Source organism: Bufo gargarizans, chromosome 3 (assembly GCF_014858855.1).
Source record: "Bufo gargarizans isolate SCDJY-AF-19 chromosome 3, ASM1485885v1, whole genome shotgun sequence".
NCBI lineage: Eukaryota > Metazoa > Chordata > Amphibia > Anura > Bufonidae > Bufo > Bufo gargarizans.
The window spans coordinates 74,040,560-74,055,398 of NC_058082.1; the positions used below are offsets into that span (position 1 = coordinate 74,040,560).

The 14,839-nt window shown below is 43.9% G+C and overlaps 1 protein-coding gene across 7 annotated transcripts in view; it reads left to right on the forward strand.

Annotated features, from left to right (window-relative positions):
- Nucleotides 1-14,839, forward strand: part of STARD13 (StAR related lipid transfer domain containing 13) — a 263,932-nt gene that overhangs the window by 160,455 nt on the left and 88,638 nt on the right. Inside the window, exon 1 of one of the 7 annotated variants that reach the window (XM_044284958.1) lies at nt 9,867-10,031. The exons of the other annotated variants lie outside the window; for them this stretch is intronic. The gene's annotated coding sequence lies outside the window, so the exon portion shown is untranslated. Of the gene's footprint in view, nt 1-9,866; nt 10,032-14,839 lie in introns of those variants that run through there. 7 annotated transcript variants of the gene reach the window in all.

The window sequence follows — 14,839 nt, forward strand, 5'->3', positions numbered from 1 at the left end:
TTAAAAGGACATGCCCCTTGAGAAAAGACCCCCTTTCCCCCCCGAGCTGTGATTGGGAAAGAGCTGCAGCAGAAAGGAGACGTTCCCTGAGAAAGTACACGCCCCCTGAGCTGTGATAGGGAGAGCTGAGACACGCCCCCTGAGCTGCAGCAGACAAGACACGCCCCCTGAGCTGTGATGGGGAAAGAGCTGCAGCAGAAAGGAGACGTTCCCTGAGAAAGTACACGCCCCCTGAGCTGTGATAGGGAGAGCTGAGACACGCCCCCTGTGCTGTGATAGGGAGATTTGAGACACACCGCCTGAGCTGTCAGCTTGATATAAATCTACCAGAGCAATGAATGGGGAGATCTCTGGATCCATGTGAGGTACAGGGCTGGGTCTAGCTTTGTTAGAAAGAGATTGTCATGTACTATATGATGTCTGATTTTCGTTTTTACATTAATCATGGAATATTATATAGTTCCTGTGGGAAGTGAGATATTTTGGCATTGACCACAGCTCTGGGTAACAGATGAGGGTCCTGAATAGATATCCCCATTTACTCATAATTCCCAAAAAGGGTATTAGAAAATATATATTTTTTTTTTATCAGAATGATAACGGCATATAATTACCAGGATAATTGGGGCTTTAGAGGCCTCCTTGATGTAGTAATACTGTATGCATGTATCTGACCACATGTTTTTGACCACACACAGAGTTACAGGGGGTTACTGTAAATGTCAGAAGACTTGTTCGTATTACAGTATGAAACCTCTGCCATTCTGTACATTATAATACATCTTACTATTGTAAGCTCCAGACTGCAGGTGAATTGTAGAGCCATGAAAAGATAGCCCCATCAGAAATACATCATGTACTTTGCTTTTTTTCTTAGTTTAGCTCTGCTCCTTTTTTCTCTTTTGCTCACTTATCTCATCTATACAAGGCCCTGTGCACAATGGACCGCACTTATTAAAGGGAATCTGTCACCAGCGACCTCATTGCACCAAGGCATAATTTGTGTATTCTGCACTAGGACCAGGTGTGATGAAGTTTTCACTGCTGGTCCTGCCAATCAAAAGGGGAGGCAGTTGCAGAGAGAGCAGAGCCTCTATGTGTAATGGCAACGCCCCCGTTGCTCCTAGATGCTCATTTGCATATAATAAAACATCACTCTTCTCAGCAATGCGGACACATATGTACATGGAACCAACACAGATGACTTCAGCTGCCAAGTGCACATGTAACAGATCAGCCAGTGTCACAGGGACAAATCTGCTGATAGATGCTCTATAAAGGGCTTCTACCACCAGAAATACTGTTATGTAGCTGACTGACATTAGCGATGCGCTGTCAGCACTACATAACAGTATGCTTCTAACATTTCTCCCTGCAGCCGTTTTTGTAAAAAAAGCACTTTTAGAATATGCTAATGAGCCTCTAGGTGCTATGTGGGGAGTAGAATCAGCACCTAGAGGCTCCGTTTACTCACCCTTTATCCCGCTCAGGTCCCCTGTTCTGCCCGCCCCGCTCCTCTTGATTGATGGCACGGTCCACTGCATCGTTGATGAAATCCTGCGCCTGCGCCGGTTACTTCTGTACTCGGCGCAGGCGCAGTGAGTGAAGGCCGCTTTCCTGATGCCGGACAGATGAGTGGGGTGTTTTATGATCAGGGAGACATGGGAGGACCGCAAGGGCTGGCAGCTCCAAGGACAAACAACCCCTTTAAATGGTGTGTTCAGCAGCAGATATGCAGTGAACATGATGTGGATGAAAATCTAGAAGAATTTTGGAAAGTAGTGCAAAGAAAAATTGGAGCAGTATGCGAGGGCAGACAATGAGACCTCAGACTTTAGATCCAGCTGATACTATGAGCCGCAGGGACCAGCATCTTCTCAGCATTATGGATTACATTGCAGTACGTTTATGCAGACGTCCCGCACTGTTCCTGCTGTGTCACAATTAAGGAGCAGAAACAATAAAAGTCTGTACGTTTCCGAGTATTGCTCAACTTCACGCCACATGTCCTCCTCTTTCTGAATCATTTTAGACATTTATAGTAATTGCTCTTCTTTTTAATTCTCTTTGATCTCACATTTCAAGGACTTTTCTTGTTTGCGTCATATTTTGCCACTCATTTCCCAGAAACATAGGCATACATAAGCAAAAGTAACCCTCACGTGGTGGGACTTTATTACTGTTACTGCACATTACCAGAAACTTGCAAAAACACCAAACCCGGGCAATGTACTGCTCTCTGTTCAGTTAAAATGCAAAAGCCTTGAGACGACATATGCCATACTAAACGGATTTCACTAAGTGAATGACATGATCCATTCATTGTAAAACCAACTCAAGAAAGAGAACACAATATCAGTGTGTAAGATCCCTGGAAAGATCAAGAAAACCGCTGCAATCAGTGATCAATTATTGAACTAAAACATAACGTTTAATTTAAGCAATATTAAAATGATAGGCCCTAAGGTAGTAAGATAAATAAAAACCTGCTTATAAGCAATCACACATAATGTTAACGCAAGTAGGACACTTAGCGGCACTTGGTATAGAAAACATTGTTCCTACCGCTCTGTCGTCAGGATCCAGTAGGCAGCCAGTACCCAGGTAAGTACCAATCAATCCACATAGAGGAGACTGTAGGTTGCAATATCTGTTGGGATTTAGGGTCTATTATATCCCTAAAACAACCTAACCTAAAGGGAACTCGTCCTTAAAAGGGCGACCCCGTCCGGAGCCTTTCCCTGTTTGCCGGCCCTGATACAGCCCTATCCTAATCCCAATCCCTACATGCACGTTTCATATTCAAGTAGAACAATAATCGGGGGAATTAATCAGGATATTTAGGCAACATAAAAAACCAAGGGAAGATTATGGTGAGGGGATATAAACACAAACTTCCCACAATTTACAGTATGATAAACTGTCCTCTCAATAGATGGAGAGGGGATACCAGTTATAACACCTCACCATCCAATAGTTGTAAGGAAGAGGGGGGAGAAGGGAAAACTAGATATAGCTCCCTAGCCTCTCACTGGGGCAATGGATGGCACCCACGCTGAAAGTAACGCCAGCTTTTAAATGCTTACCCTAAGCAGGACGAGGCCACAACGGCCGCACCTCCTGCGTGATCACGTGAACACGCGAGCCGGCTACTGCTGGACTACGCATGCGTGAGGACGCATATTCCCAAGTTGATGACGTCATTGTCATGTGATCCCGTCATTACGTCAGACCGCACAGATGACAGCGCGATCAGCGGTAAATTGGGTTGCTAGGCAACCAGGGTACGCCCCCAGCACCCAATACCGACACCGTCTTAAGTTATGACCGTGTAACATAAGACATTTAAAGCGTAAATAAAGGTTAGAATCCAGGTCTGGGGAATAGAACAATTACCTGTTGTTTATGTACTTTAAGCCAGTGATTAGTTAAATAATATTACTCCAGCAAATGGAAAAGGAAATAGTATTATATAGGGAGCGCGGGTTGGGATATAAACCAGCCCAAAAAATTTGCTCTTAAAAATCCTTGAACCTGAAATAGATTACATGTAAAGTACGGTATCACATGGGGAATATTCTAATGAAGCAGCTCTCCAGGTCCTACATCCGGTACCTGGTTAGACCGTAAACCCGAGGGTTGGTTCAGATGCAGTGGGTGGGTTGCCTGTGGCACAATGAGGACCTCCAAGACATTTTTTTAGCACCAACTTACAAGGAACCTTCCATATTCGTGATTCTATCACCTGCCGCAGCTGTGGCGTGATCTATAAGATCACTTGTGACTTCAAAATGGAGTACATAGGTAAAACGAAGAGGGAGCTGCGAAGATGAGTTGGGGAGCACCTTGGTGATATAGCTAAAAAAAGAGACACAGCAGTGTCGAGACATGTGCATGAACATCACTAAGGTGATCCCCGATGCATCAGTGGTGTAGGTATTGAATTGGTAAAACCGCCGGTCAGAGGGGCGATTGGGACCGTTATTTGTTGCAGCGTGAGGCACGGTGGATTTTCCTCTTGCGCACGGTCTTACCGACTGGACTAAATGAGCAGCTGAATTATAGCTGCTTCGTTAGAATATTCCCCAGGTGATATCGTACTTTAAATGTAATCTATTTCAGGCTCAAGGATTTTTAGGAGCGAGTTTTTGGGGCTGGTTTATATATTTCCTTGTCCATTTGCTGGAGTAATATTATTTAACTAATCACTGGCTTCAAGTACATAAACAACAGGTAATTGTTCTATTCCCCAGACCTGGTTTCTAACCTTTATTTACGCTATAAATGTCTTATGTTACACGGTCCTAACTTAAGACCGCGGCGTGTCGGTATTGGATGCTGGGGGCATATCCTGGTTGCCCAGCAACCCGATTTACTGTTGATCGCGCTGTCATCTGTGCGGTTTGACATGATGATGGGATCACATGACAATGACGTCATCAACGTGGGAGCCTGCGTCCTCACGCATGTGCAGTCCAGCAGTAGCCGGCTCGCGTGTTCACGTGATCACGCAGGAAGCGTGGCCGTTGTGGCCTCGTCCTGCTTAGGGTAAGCATTTAAAAGCTGGCGTTACTTTCAGCGCGGGTGCGATCCATTGCCCGCGGCTGTTATCATGCCCCTGTGAGAGGCTAGAGAGCTATATCTAGTTTTTCCTCCCCCCCTCTTCCTTACAACTATTGGATGGTGAGGTGTTATAACTGGTATCCCCTCTCCATCCATTGAGGGAACAGTTTATCATACTGTTGATTGTGGGAAGTTTGTGTTTATATCCCCTCACCATAATCTTCCCTTGGTTTTTTATGTGGCCTAAATATCCTGATTATTTCCCCTGATTATTGTTCTACTTGAATATGAAACGTGCATGTAGGGATTGGGATTAGGATAGGGCTGTATCAGGGCCAGCATACAGGGAAAGGCTCCGGACGGGGTCGCCCTTGTATATTTTAGGGATATAATAGACCCCAAATCCCAACAGATATTGCAGCCTACAGTCTCCTCCATATGGATTGATTGATACTTACCTGGATACTGGATCCTGACGACAGAGCGGTAGGAACAAGGTTTTCTATACCAAGTGCCGCCGTGCACTAAGTGTCCTACTTGCGTTAACATTATGTGTGATTGCTTATAAGCATGGGTTTTTTTTATTTATCTTACTAGCTTAGGGCCTATCATTTTAATATTGCTTAAATTAAAAGTTATGTTTTAGTTCAATAATTGATCACTGATTGCAGAAGTTTTCATGTTTTCCATTCATTACCGTATCTGTACATTTGTTTCATTCGTTCTTTGGAAAGCAGTTATATATTTGTCTATATTTTGCAGTGTTATTTATTGTAGCTATTGTTTGGTTTTATTTTCTGTTTTATCTGTAGGACCACACTTACACAGAAACAGACCACTCCACTGTTAAGAGGTCCCCTAACAAAAGGCAGCTTGGCACTGAAATGGTTTTTTTCCCCCGCTATACCTGCAGCCACCACTAGGGGGCTCCCTGCATACACACTTATATAGCTTTCAGGGCGTTCAATACCAGCTGTAGAAATATAACATCTAAACAGTAAGCAGTGATCTTCACCTGGTGGTGGCTACCGGTAGGTAGAATTTTATTTAGAGGTCCTATAAGTAGCCCCGTACAGTACAGTAATTTAAGCATAATATAGAAAATTAACAGCAAATCTACCCAGTTTTGCATGTGGACTGAAAAAAATAAAATAAAAAAAATCTCAATTCCTTCATCCTTTCTCTTGGTCTCATTTTATCTCCTAGCACAGTTTAAACTGAGAAATACAGTATATAAAGAAATGTTCTCTCTTGCCATGTCCATCCTCCTCCTGTGTCAGGCTGTAAGTCAGTTGGTCAGAGCAGGAGCCTCCCTGCTGTGCCCAGTCAGCAGTAGATTGTTAATGCCCGCCCCCTTTTCTAAGCCCCACCCCCTTAGTCAGTCTCCAGCTGAAGATGGAGCAGATAAGTATTACAATGTTGATTGGTCACAAGACTGCAGATCTGGACTTCACCTGGAGCAGTCGCCTTTCCACGTACAGCATCTCTTGGTGTTTAGATGCCCTCAGGACTTACAGTAGGACAGAATTGTATAAGAGCCGGCAAAAACATATGAAGCATATATCAACACTGGCAAAATATAATGTCCTAAAATAAACTCAGTGATGGATGACAGGAAGCGAATGGTGATAGTTATGGAGGGAGGAGACTGGAGCCAGGAAATGGAGTAGATAGGAGATGGTAATGGCATACAGGGTGAGAGAAGAGGAATGACAGTGAACAGACACAAGGAAATACTGACCCTGCTCTGAAATACAACCCAGAAAGACAGCCAAGAAAAAAAAAAAACTCTGCAAACACAAATCCTTAGTGCTGAGAATAGAAGGCCAGAGGACCACAAGTCCCAAGTTATACTGATAGAACTCAATAGACAGGACCAAGGGACTTAATGTAGAAACTAATGGACAGAGCATACACTATCCCCATCACCAGACTAGGAAAAGGCCTAGACATATAAAGGCTAAGCAATCAACAACTCCACCCTAAATTAACCAAGCCAAGATACCCCAACAATGGTAGTAAATAGGCGAGCATGAAGCAACGGGGAAATTCCTGTTGCTTGTAACAGAAAGGCTGGGTTCACACTTCAGTTATTTCCATCAGTTATCGTGAGCCAAAACTAGTAGTGAAGCCTAGATGTAATGTAAAGATGAACATCTGTTCTGTGTTTGTGACCTGAACCTAGTTTTGGCTCACAATAACTGATGGAAATAACCAAATAACTGACTTGTGAACTTGGGCCTAAGCAGGAGGACTAACTCTTCTCTGTAGTATTTGTAGAAGATAGTGTGTATCAGGATCAAGCAGAAAATGCTGCAGGCTAATAATGCGGGCAACTATATTTCGTGTTTAGTTATAGCATTCATTTCCATATCTAGCATTCCTTTAAAGGGATTCTGTCACCACATTAAACCTTATTAAGCTAGCTGACATGTGCTAATGTCAGCTAGACCTAACTAGCCTATTCCTACTTTTATCTATGCCCCCGTTACGCCAGAAATCTAACTTTTACCGGGGGGGGGGGGGGGGGGGGGGGCGTTGTTACTGCCCCTAGAGGCTCCGTTCTCTCACCTTTGTCACCTCCCTCCAAGTCCTGTCTGCCAGCCCTGTGCTTGGGTGAAATCTCGCGCAGTTCAGCATTCGGCGCAGGCGCGGTGAGGAAGCTGGCAGCCTGCGAGTGTCTTTTGCTCACCGGAACAACGCCCCCCCCCCCACCCCTGCTCCTAGAGGCTAATTGGCATATTATACAATTTTGATTTCTGGCGTAACGGGGGCATAGATAAAAGTAGGAATAGGCTAGTTAGGTTTAGCTGACATTAACACATCGCTAATGTCAGCTAGCTTAATAGGGTTAAATCTGGTGACAGAAACCCTTTAAGGATACTTTCACACTTGCGGCAGAGGATTCCAGCAGCCCGAACGCAAACGGATGGCATTTGTCAGACGGATCCGGATGCAGATCCGTATGACAAATGCATTGGAATACCAGATCTGTCTCTCCGGTGTCATCCAGAAATACGGATCGGAAAGCCAGATCCGTTTTGCCAGAACACTTAATGCTGGATCCGGCACTAATACGCTTCAATGTAAATTAATGCCGGCATTCCAGCAAGTGTTCATTATTTTTGGCCTGAGAAAAAACGGCAGCATGCTGCGGTATTTTCTCCGTCCTGGAGACGGAACTCAATACCGGAAAACAAAAGCGCTAGTGTGAAAGTACCCTAACTGTGGTTTTGCCATTTGGAGATATAAGCTTAAATAGATATGACAATATAATGTAAATCTGCTGATCTAAGCACAATTTAGCAGCCCTCTTTAGATGATCTGGAGGTAATATCTGTGAGGATCTGTGAGCCGAGAGCCACGCTGGTTCCCAGAGGAAAGACCTGCAGAACGGTTTTCATTTTTGTGGCTTCCAACAAAAAGTTGTATACGAGATCCAATAAATCTCCAATCAGAACTACTACTGGTATCACTTAATTCTGGAAATCTTCTAGGGGTCCAAGCCCACTTACCACAACAAGTGGTTTTTTTTTTGCCTGTCTCTATTGCATGTCAGAAGATGGAATTACAGTTTAAAGTGATGTGCCACAAAACTGGTGTCAAACAGCACAATTTGTGCCACATGCCACGTTGGCACAAACAATTTGAAACTTTTCTTTTTTGTTTTTATGCTGCTCTCGACACTTTTAAAAAGGGGGTGGAAAAGCCGGCATGTATCTGTTACTGACACACCAATTTCATAAGCTGAGAATTTTTAAAAAGGCGCAATCTCACTGCAATAGGAGGGTGACGTGCAAAAACCTGGAGTGCCAATTGTGCAATGTTGAAAATACAAACTACCACTGTTTCAAACAATATATGTAGTATAAGGGTGTGTAACCATACATCACTGAAAAAGGCCAGTCAAAGCATAACTTTTATTATCAAATGTATTAAAAAATATTCAATTTACAACCATGGGCAGCATGATGGCTCAGTGGTTAGCACTGGTGCCCTAGGTTCGAGTCTGAACAAAGGACAACATCTGCATGGAGTTTGTATGTTCTCCCCGTGTTTGCGTGGATTTCCTCCGGGTTCTCCGGTTTCCTCCCACACTCCAAAGACAGACTGACAGGGAACATAGACTGTGAGCCCCATTGGGGACAGCATAATGTCTGTAGAGTGCTGTGGAATATAGTAGTGTTATATAAGTGTGTAAAAAACTAAGCAAAACATATAATAATTATAACCTCACAGTCAAGGTAAGGCTACTTTCACACTAGCGTTCGATCGGATCCGTCTGCATTATATTGTCAAAAAATGTGTGAAATTAGCCTGAACGGATCCGTCCAGACTTTTACATTGAAAGTCAATGGGGGACGGATCCGTTTGAAGATTGAGCCATAGTGTGTCATCTTCAAACGGATCCGTCCCCATTTACATTGTAAGTCTGGACGGATCCGCACGCCTCCGCACGGCCAGGCGGACACCCGAACGCTGCAAGCAGCGCTCAGGTGTCCGCCTGCTGAGCAGAGCGGAGGCTGAACGCCGCCAGACTGATGCATTCTGAGCGGATCCGCGTCCACCCAGAATGCATTGGGGCTGGACGGAAGCGTTCGGGTCCGCTTGTGAGCCCCTTCAAACGGAGCTCACAAGCGGACAGCCGAACGCTAGTGTGAAAGTAGCCTTACTCAGGATTGCCTGTGAGGTTATAATTATTATGTTTGTAATTTAATCAGTGTTGGGTGATTTTCTATTGAATATTTCTTTATACATTTAGTAATAAAAGTTACGTTTTAAGGGGCCTTTTTCAGTGATATAACATTGAGAATTACGCCAATGCAGGCTCAATGCAAAATGGGCTGCCAAAATTCCCCCTGTGAAAAATTCCCCCCTCAGTGGCATTCATAGCCAATAGGCTCCCGTGTTAAAAAATTTTTTTAAAGTATACCGCACAATGTACGTTTTTTTTACTGGATGCTGACTGCATAGAAAAAAAAAGCATTCCAAAGTATACTGATGGAGGCCAAAAGCGTATATTTTTATAGGTGAAGTCCTAAATCCCCATTTCCCACCGACCTGTACGTTTCCACGCTCTCTTTTTGGATTCTCGTATTTTCTTTCAGGATTTTCAGAAAGGATGGCTACAACAATGAGAAAACAAAGAGGGTCAGGATGTATAATTACTAGAGGAGTCGCACACTGACAATGATACATGCTTTCATCATCCTCTTCTCTTACTACAAGCAGCTGCTCGGAGGAACTTATGGAATTCCAGCTGTTAGTTCCTCTATGAGGATGGGCCGGGCTTGTGGGATTGTGAAAACAGTTCCAGCACTGGTCGGCCGGGCAAAGATGTAGAGCACAGCTGTACACAGCATCACCGGGATATACAAGCTGGGTGGCTGGATTATAGGGGACCAGAGCGGGCTGCAGAATGCAGGGAACCCCAGGATAATGATAGAAGGAAAGCTTTCGCTGACAAGGTACTGTTCTGTGTCCTGTTATTATACTGCATGGGTAGAGTCAGATCAACCCCTGCCAAGAGGTAGGAGTCTTAAGAGGATACTTGTGCAGTAGGTTGTCAGGAATTTCCCAAGACTGCTACCTTACCATGCTTGCATTGCTCGACACTGTGCTGTAGTTACACTCCTCACATCAGCTGTTGAGGACTACAAGTCCCAGCATGCCTAAGACATATGCCAGTATCACATGTTGCTTTCATGTAACCTTATACGAACGAGATATAACTGAAACACTTCAACAGCATCTTTTGTTTACAGAACAGATGTAGCAAAGCTGAGTTTGTCATTGACCTTCCTTTGTGCGTCACCCGCTCACTTTAGGGGTGATTTAGAGTTTAATGAGACTAAGTCTGGTAGTAAGGATAGAAGTAAAGTCCAGTGTCCATAAAAACAGGGGCTTTATTAGATTTTATTAAAAATATCCATCACAGGGGAAGAACTAACAGCTTACGCGTTTCGACCTGCTGTAGGCTTAATTATAGCATAATAGTAGCTCACTGAGAAGACAGTGTACATGGTGTATTTGCATTACAGAGGACCCGTCACCTCTCCTGACATGTCTTTTTTAGTAAATACGCATATTCCCCATAAAATGACAATTCTAGAGCATCCTTTCTCATTATTCTGTATTGTGCCACTCCTCTGTTATTCCTCCTAGAAGCTTGTTTATAAATTGTCCATTGGGATTTACAATTTGCCTTGCCAAATGGGTGTGTCCTCACACTGTAGCTCTGATTGGACAGGGTGCGAGTGTGGAGTGACACCCCCCTACTGGTAACACCCAGCTGGCAATTTATTAATACATTCCTAGGAGCAATAACAAAGAAAGCGAACAATACTGAATTATCAGAGAAAATGTTCCAATATTGTTTACTGAAATGGATATTGCTGGAGAGGTGACAAGTCTGGGTAGAGGACGGTATATGCAGACCCCTTTATATCTCATTGCGTTTACTACAGAATACACGTTGTCGTATGACCATAAGTTGTGTCAAATGGCAAACTCAGCTCTGCGAGACTGACAAACCCAGCACTCTTATATTTGTGCAGATTGTCTGTGCTTATCGGGGACCGAACTATCGTCATTGTTCTAGAAGTACTGTAGTAATAATGACAACGACTCGAGTCACACGACATACGTAGGTAAGAAAAGCGTCCTTCTAGGAAACGTATGACCACTTGGGTCTCTGGGACTTACATTGCACAGCTGAGACAACTTTGCTCTGTTTTTCTATTACCAAACATGATGTTGCAATGGCATCTGTTGGACATGACCTCCTACGTCTATCACAACATGCGGCAGAAGAAAAATGTAGACTTCTGGAAGTGTACGTTTATTTCTGAGACCTAGTAGACCACTAGATTCACACTGTGGAAGTATGCCTACCTTTAATAGCTTATTGAATGTTACAGCCTCTATTGTAGTCCAGAGCTGCATTCAAAATTCTGCTAATAGTTTATCTGGGCTCCTGTGGGAAACCAGGACAGTTTTTACATGGATTAGTTGTATTCATAAACTGTGTTGTGGTGTTTAGAGTGACCTGTTAAAGGGGTTGTGCAGGTTCTTCATATTGATGACCTGTCGTCAGGCTAGGTCTTTAAAGGGAACCTGTCACCGGGATTTTGTGTATAGTGCTGAGGACATGGGTTGCTAGATGGCCGCTAGCACATCCGCAATACCCAGTCCCCATAGCTCTGTGTGCTTTTATTGTGTAAAAAAAACCATTTAATACATATGCAAATTAACCTGAGATGTGTCCTGTACGTGAGATGAGTCAGGGACAGGACACATCTCAGGTTAATTTGCATATGTATCAAATCGTTTTTTTGACACAATAAAAGCACATAGAGCTATGGGGACTGGGTATTGCAGATGTGCTAGCGGCCATCTAGCAGCCCGTGTCCTCAGCTCTATACCCAAAATCCCGGTGACAGGTTCCCTTTAATATCCGATTGGTGAGGGTCCATCACCCTGCTCAGCTGTTATCTGTACCCTTGGCGAGCAGCTCCATGCCAGATCATTGCAGCTCAGCTGCCATTCACTTTAGCAGAAGCTGAGCTGCAGTAACCCAGCATGACCACTACACTTTGAATGGAGCTGTGCTTCCTGCTGCATTCAGCTCATTCAATTCAGTGGGGCTCTGTGCTGTCCGCATCCGTAGTTCCGTTCTGCAGTCCCGCAAAAACTATAGAGCATGTCCTATTCTTGTCTGCCATCGTGGACAAGAATAGGCATTTCTATATAGTGCCGGCCATGTGCGGTCCACAAAATGCAGAATGCACATGGCCGGTATCTGTGTTTTGCGGATCTGCACTTACACACTTACGGTCGTGTAATTGTATTCTAATAAAGAATATCCATGAAATGATCATGGTAGTGTTCTTCAGTCACTGCTATTACACGTACTCTGGACCACTGCCATTAAAAGAGCATCTGATCAGCCGAGAGGCACCACGTGGTCACGGCTGCTACTCCTTTCAGCTTACCAATCGGGCCGGGAGGTGCCATAGTAAGCCTACGGCATTCACATCTGAGCATTGCTTAGGGGGGCCATTCAGTACAGTGCCATGAATTTTGGACATACCCTTTAAGCATTTAAAAGAAAGAAAAAGTGGAAAGGATGATTTTAAAAGTAAAGCATTTTGCCTTGAGAAGCGGTGAGACGCCCACAGGTCAGTCCCGCACAGCTTTTCAAGATCAGGCTGAAATGGAAAATCTTAGAAGTCATCGCTGCCTGGAGTTAAATATTTATTTTACTAAATGATAGCAGATAAAGACTAATTGTGCTGGTTTTAGTGCATACGCCTTTGAACAGGCCAGAAGCTGGAAAAAAAAACTGGCTGTTAACTGACGGGAAAAAAAATCCCAGTGTTATTACCCAATATGGATGACAAAACATTGTAGCCTGTGTGGGAAAGTGGATCGCATCCAATGTCTGGAATCGTTTATCTTCTGCTAAAGTCATAAGGATGACTGCTTTATGTATTTCACTGAAATTCCTACTGATTACTTGTATTTACTTGTGATCTGGGAAAGGAGCGAGTGCAGGCAGAATTGGAAATGAAAGGCTAAACATTGCACGTTGTAATAACCGCAGGAGGAAAAAAGAAATGAATGTCCTTAACAACGTCAAGTGAGCTAAGTATGTTTCGTAGAAATGAGTGCTGCGCTAACGGAACGTGGACTGTAAAAAGGGCATTTTATAGGTGGAAGTCTAATTTATTGGCTGCCTCTGCCCTTTGGCTTACTTCATGCTTGCGTGATAATGACGTGCGTTATTTTAACAATGGATTGCATAATTAGGGAGGTTATGCAATCTTACCCCAGTAAAGCATAATATACAGGCCCCGAAATGCGTAACTCCTGAAAAGAATAGCACCATGCCGGAGCACACAAACACACCATGGCGCTGTACGACCTCTGCATTACTACAAACCCGTAATACAGCATCTCTAGGCATCTTTAGGACTTATTTAGAGGCATACAGAAATATTACGTAGAGTCTAACAAAAAAAAAATTTCGCCTAGATACTAGATTACAAAATTGTCCGCCTGTGGACTCATTGCCTGCTTCACATGGACACGGTGGCTCAGTGGTTAGCACTGGTGCCTTGCAGCACTGGGGTCCTAGGTTCGAATCCGACCATGGACAACATCTGCATGGAGTTTGTATGTTCTCCCCATGTTTGCATGGGTTTCCTCCGGGTTCTCCGGCTTCCTCCCACACTCCAAAGACATAGTGATAGGGAACATAGATTGTGAGCCCCATTAGGAACATAGTGATGCTAATGTCTGTAAAGCGCTGCGGAATATGTCAGCGTTATATAGGTGAGTATAATACATAATAAATTCACCCTTATTGGCCTGATTGATAGGTCTCTCTCTATTTGTGTACAGGGACCTGTCAGTCAAGCCAAACATGGGAGGTCTGGATTGTAATATGAATGTTAAAATGCAGCCATATTATAGATGATGGTAGCCTAAAGCTGGCCATACATATAAGATAACCGTTTTCCAAATGCCCTTTTGGCAGACAGTTATTCCTTTTGACTCCCTGTACACATGCTTGTGGGCCAAGATCTGCCACTGGAGAAAGTCAGGACACCTCAGGGGCGGACTGGCCTTGGAATCTACAGAAAAGTTTCCTGGTGGGCCGATGCCCAGTGGGGATGCCCAAGCCTTCATCATAGCTGCCAGCCATGTACTGTACATAAAGATCTAATGCACTCAGCATCAATTAATGTAGGAGCATCAGGGTGCCCCCTTGTATTGCCATCCTCAGGATGATGATGATAGTTTCATACTGTGGCACGGATGGCAGTATTTTGTGCTGCACGTTGGTATTTGGTTCTGCTGGAGCGGTATTTTGTTCTTCTCCTTTGCCCCATCCACTTCCCTTGTCCCAGCCTACATGTGTTGGCCCTGCCTTCTGTCAGTTTGTACATGGGGCCACTTTCCTAGTCCGCCCCGGGACATCTCCATACAGAGTAGATGGTTGTCTGGCCAAGCAGAAATCTATTGCTTCAGTCAATATTAGTCTAATGTTGATGAGGGTCTAAAGATGACGTATGGCGCAATATATTTAATTCATATTAAATAAATTAATTGATATTACGGTAAATATTAAATTAATACATATATTCCTGACCATTGAATAGACTGCTCTTCACTCCACCCCAGCACTCATTCATGACACTTTCAAGGTTAGTTCATAGACCTGATTACTACATCATGTACGTACAACATGGCTGAGTAATCCACAACCAAT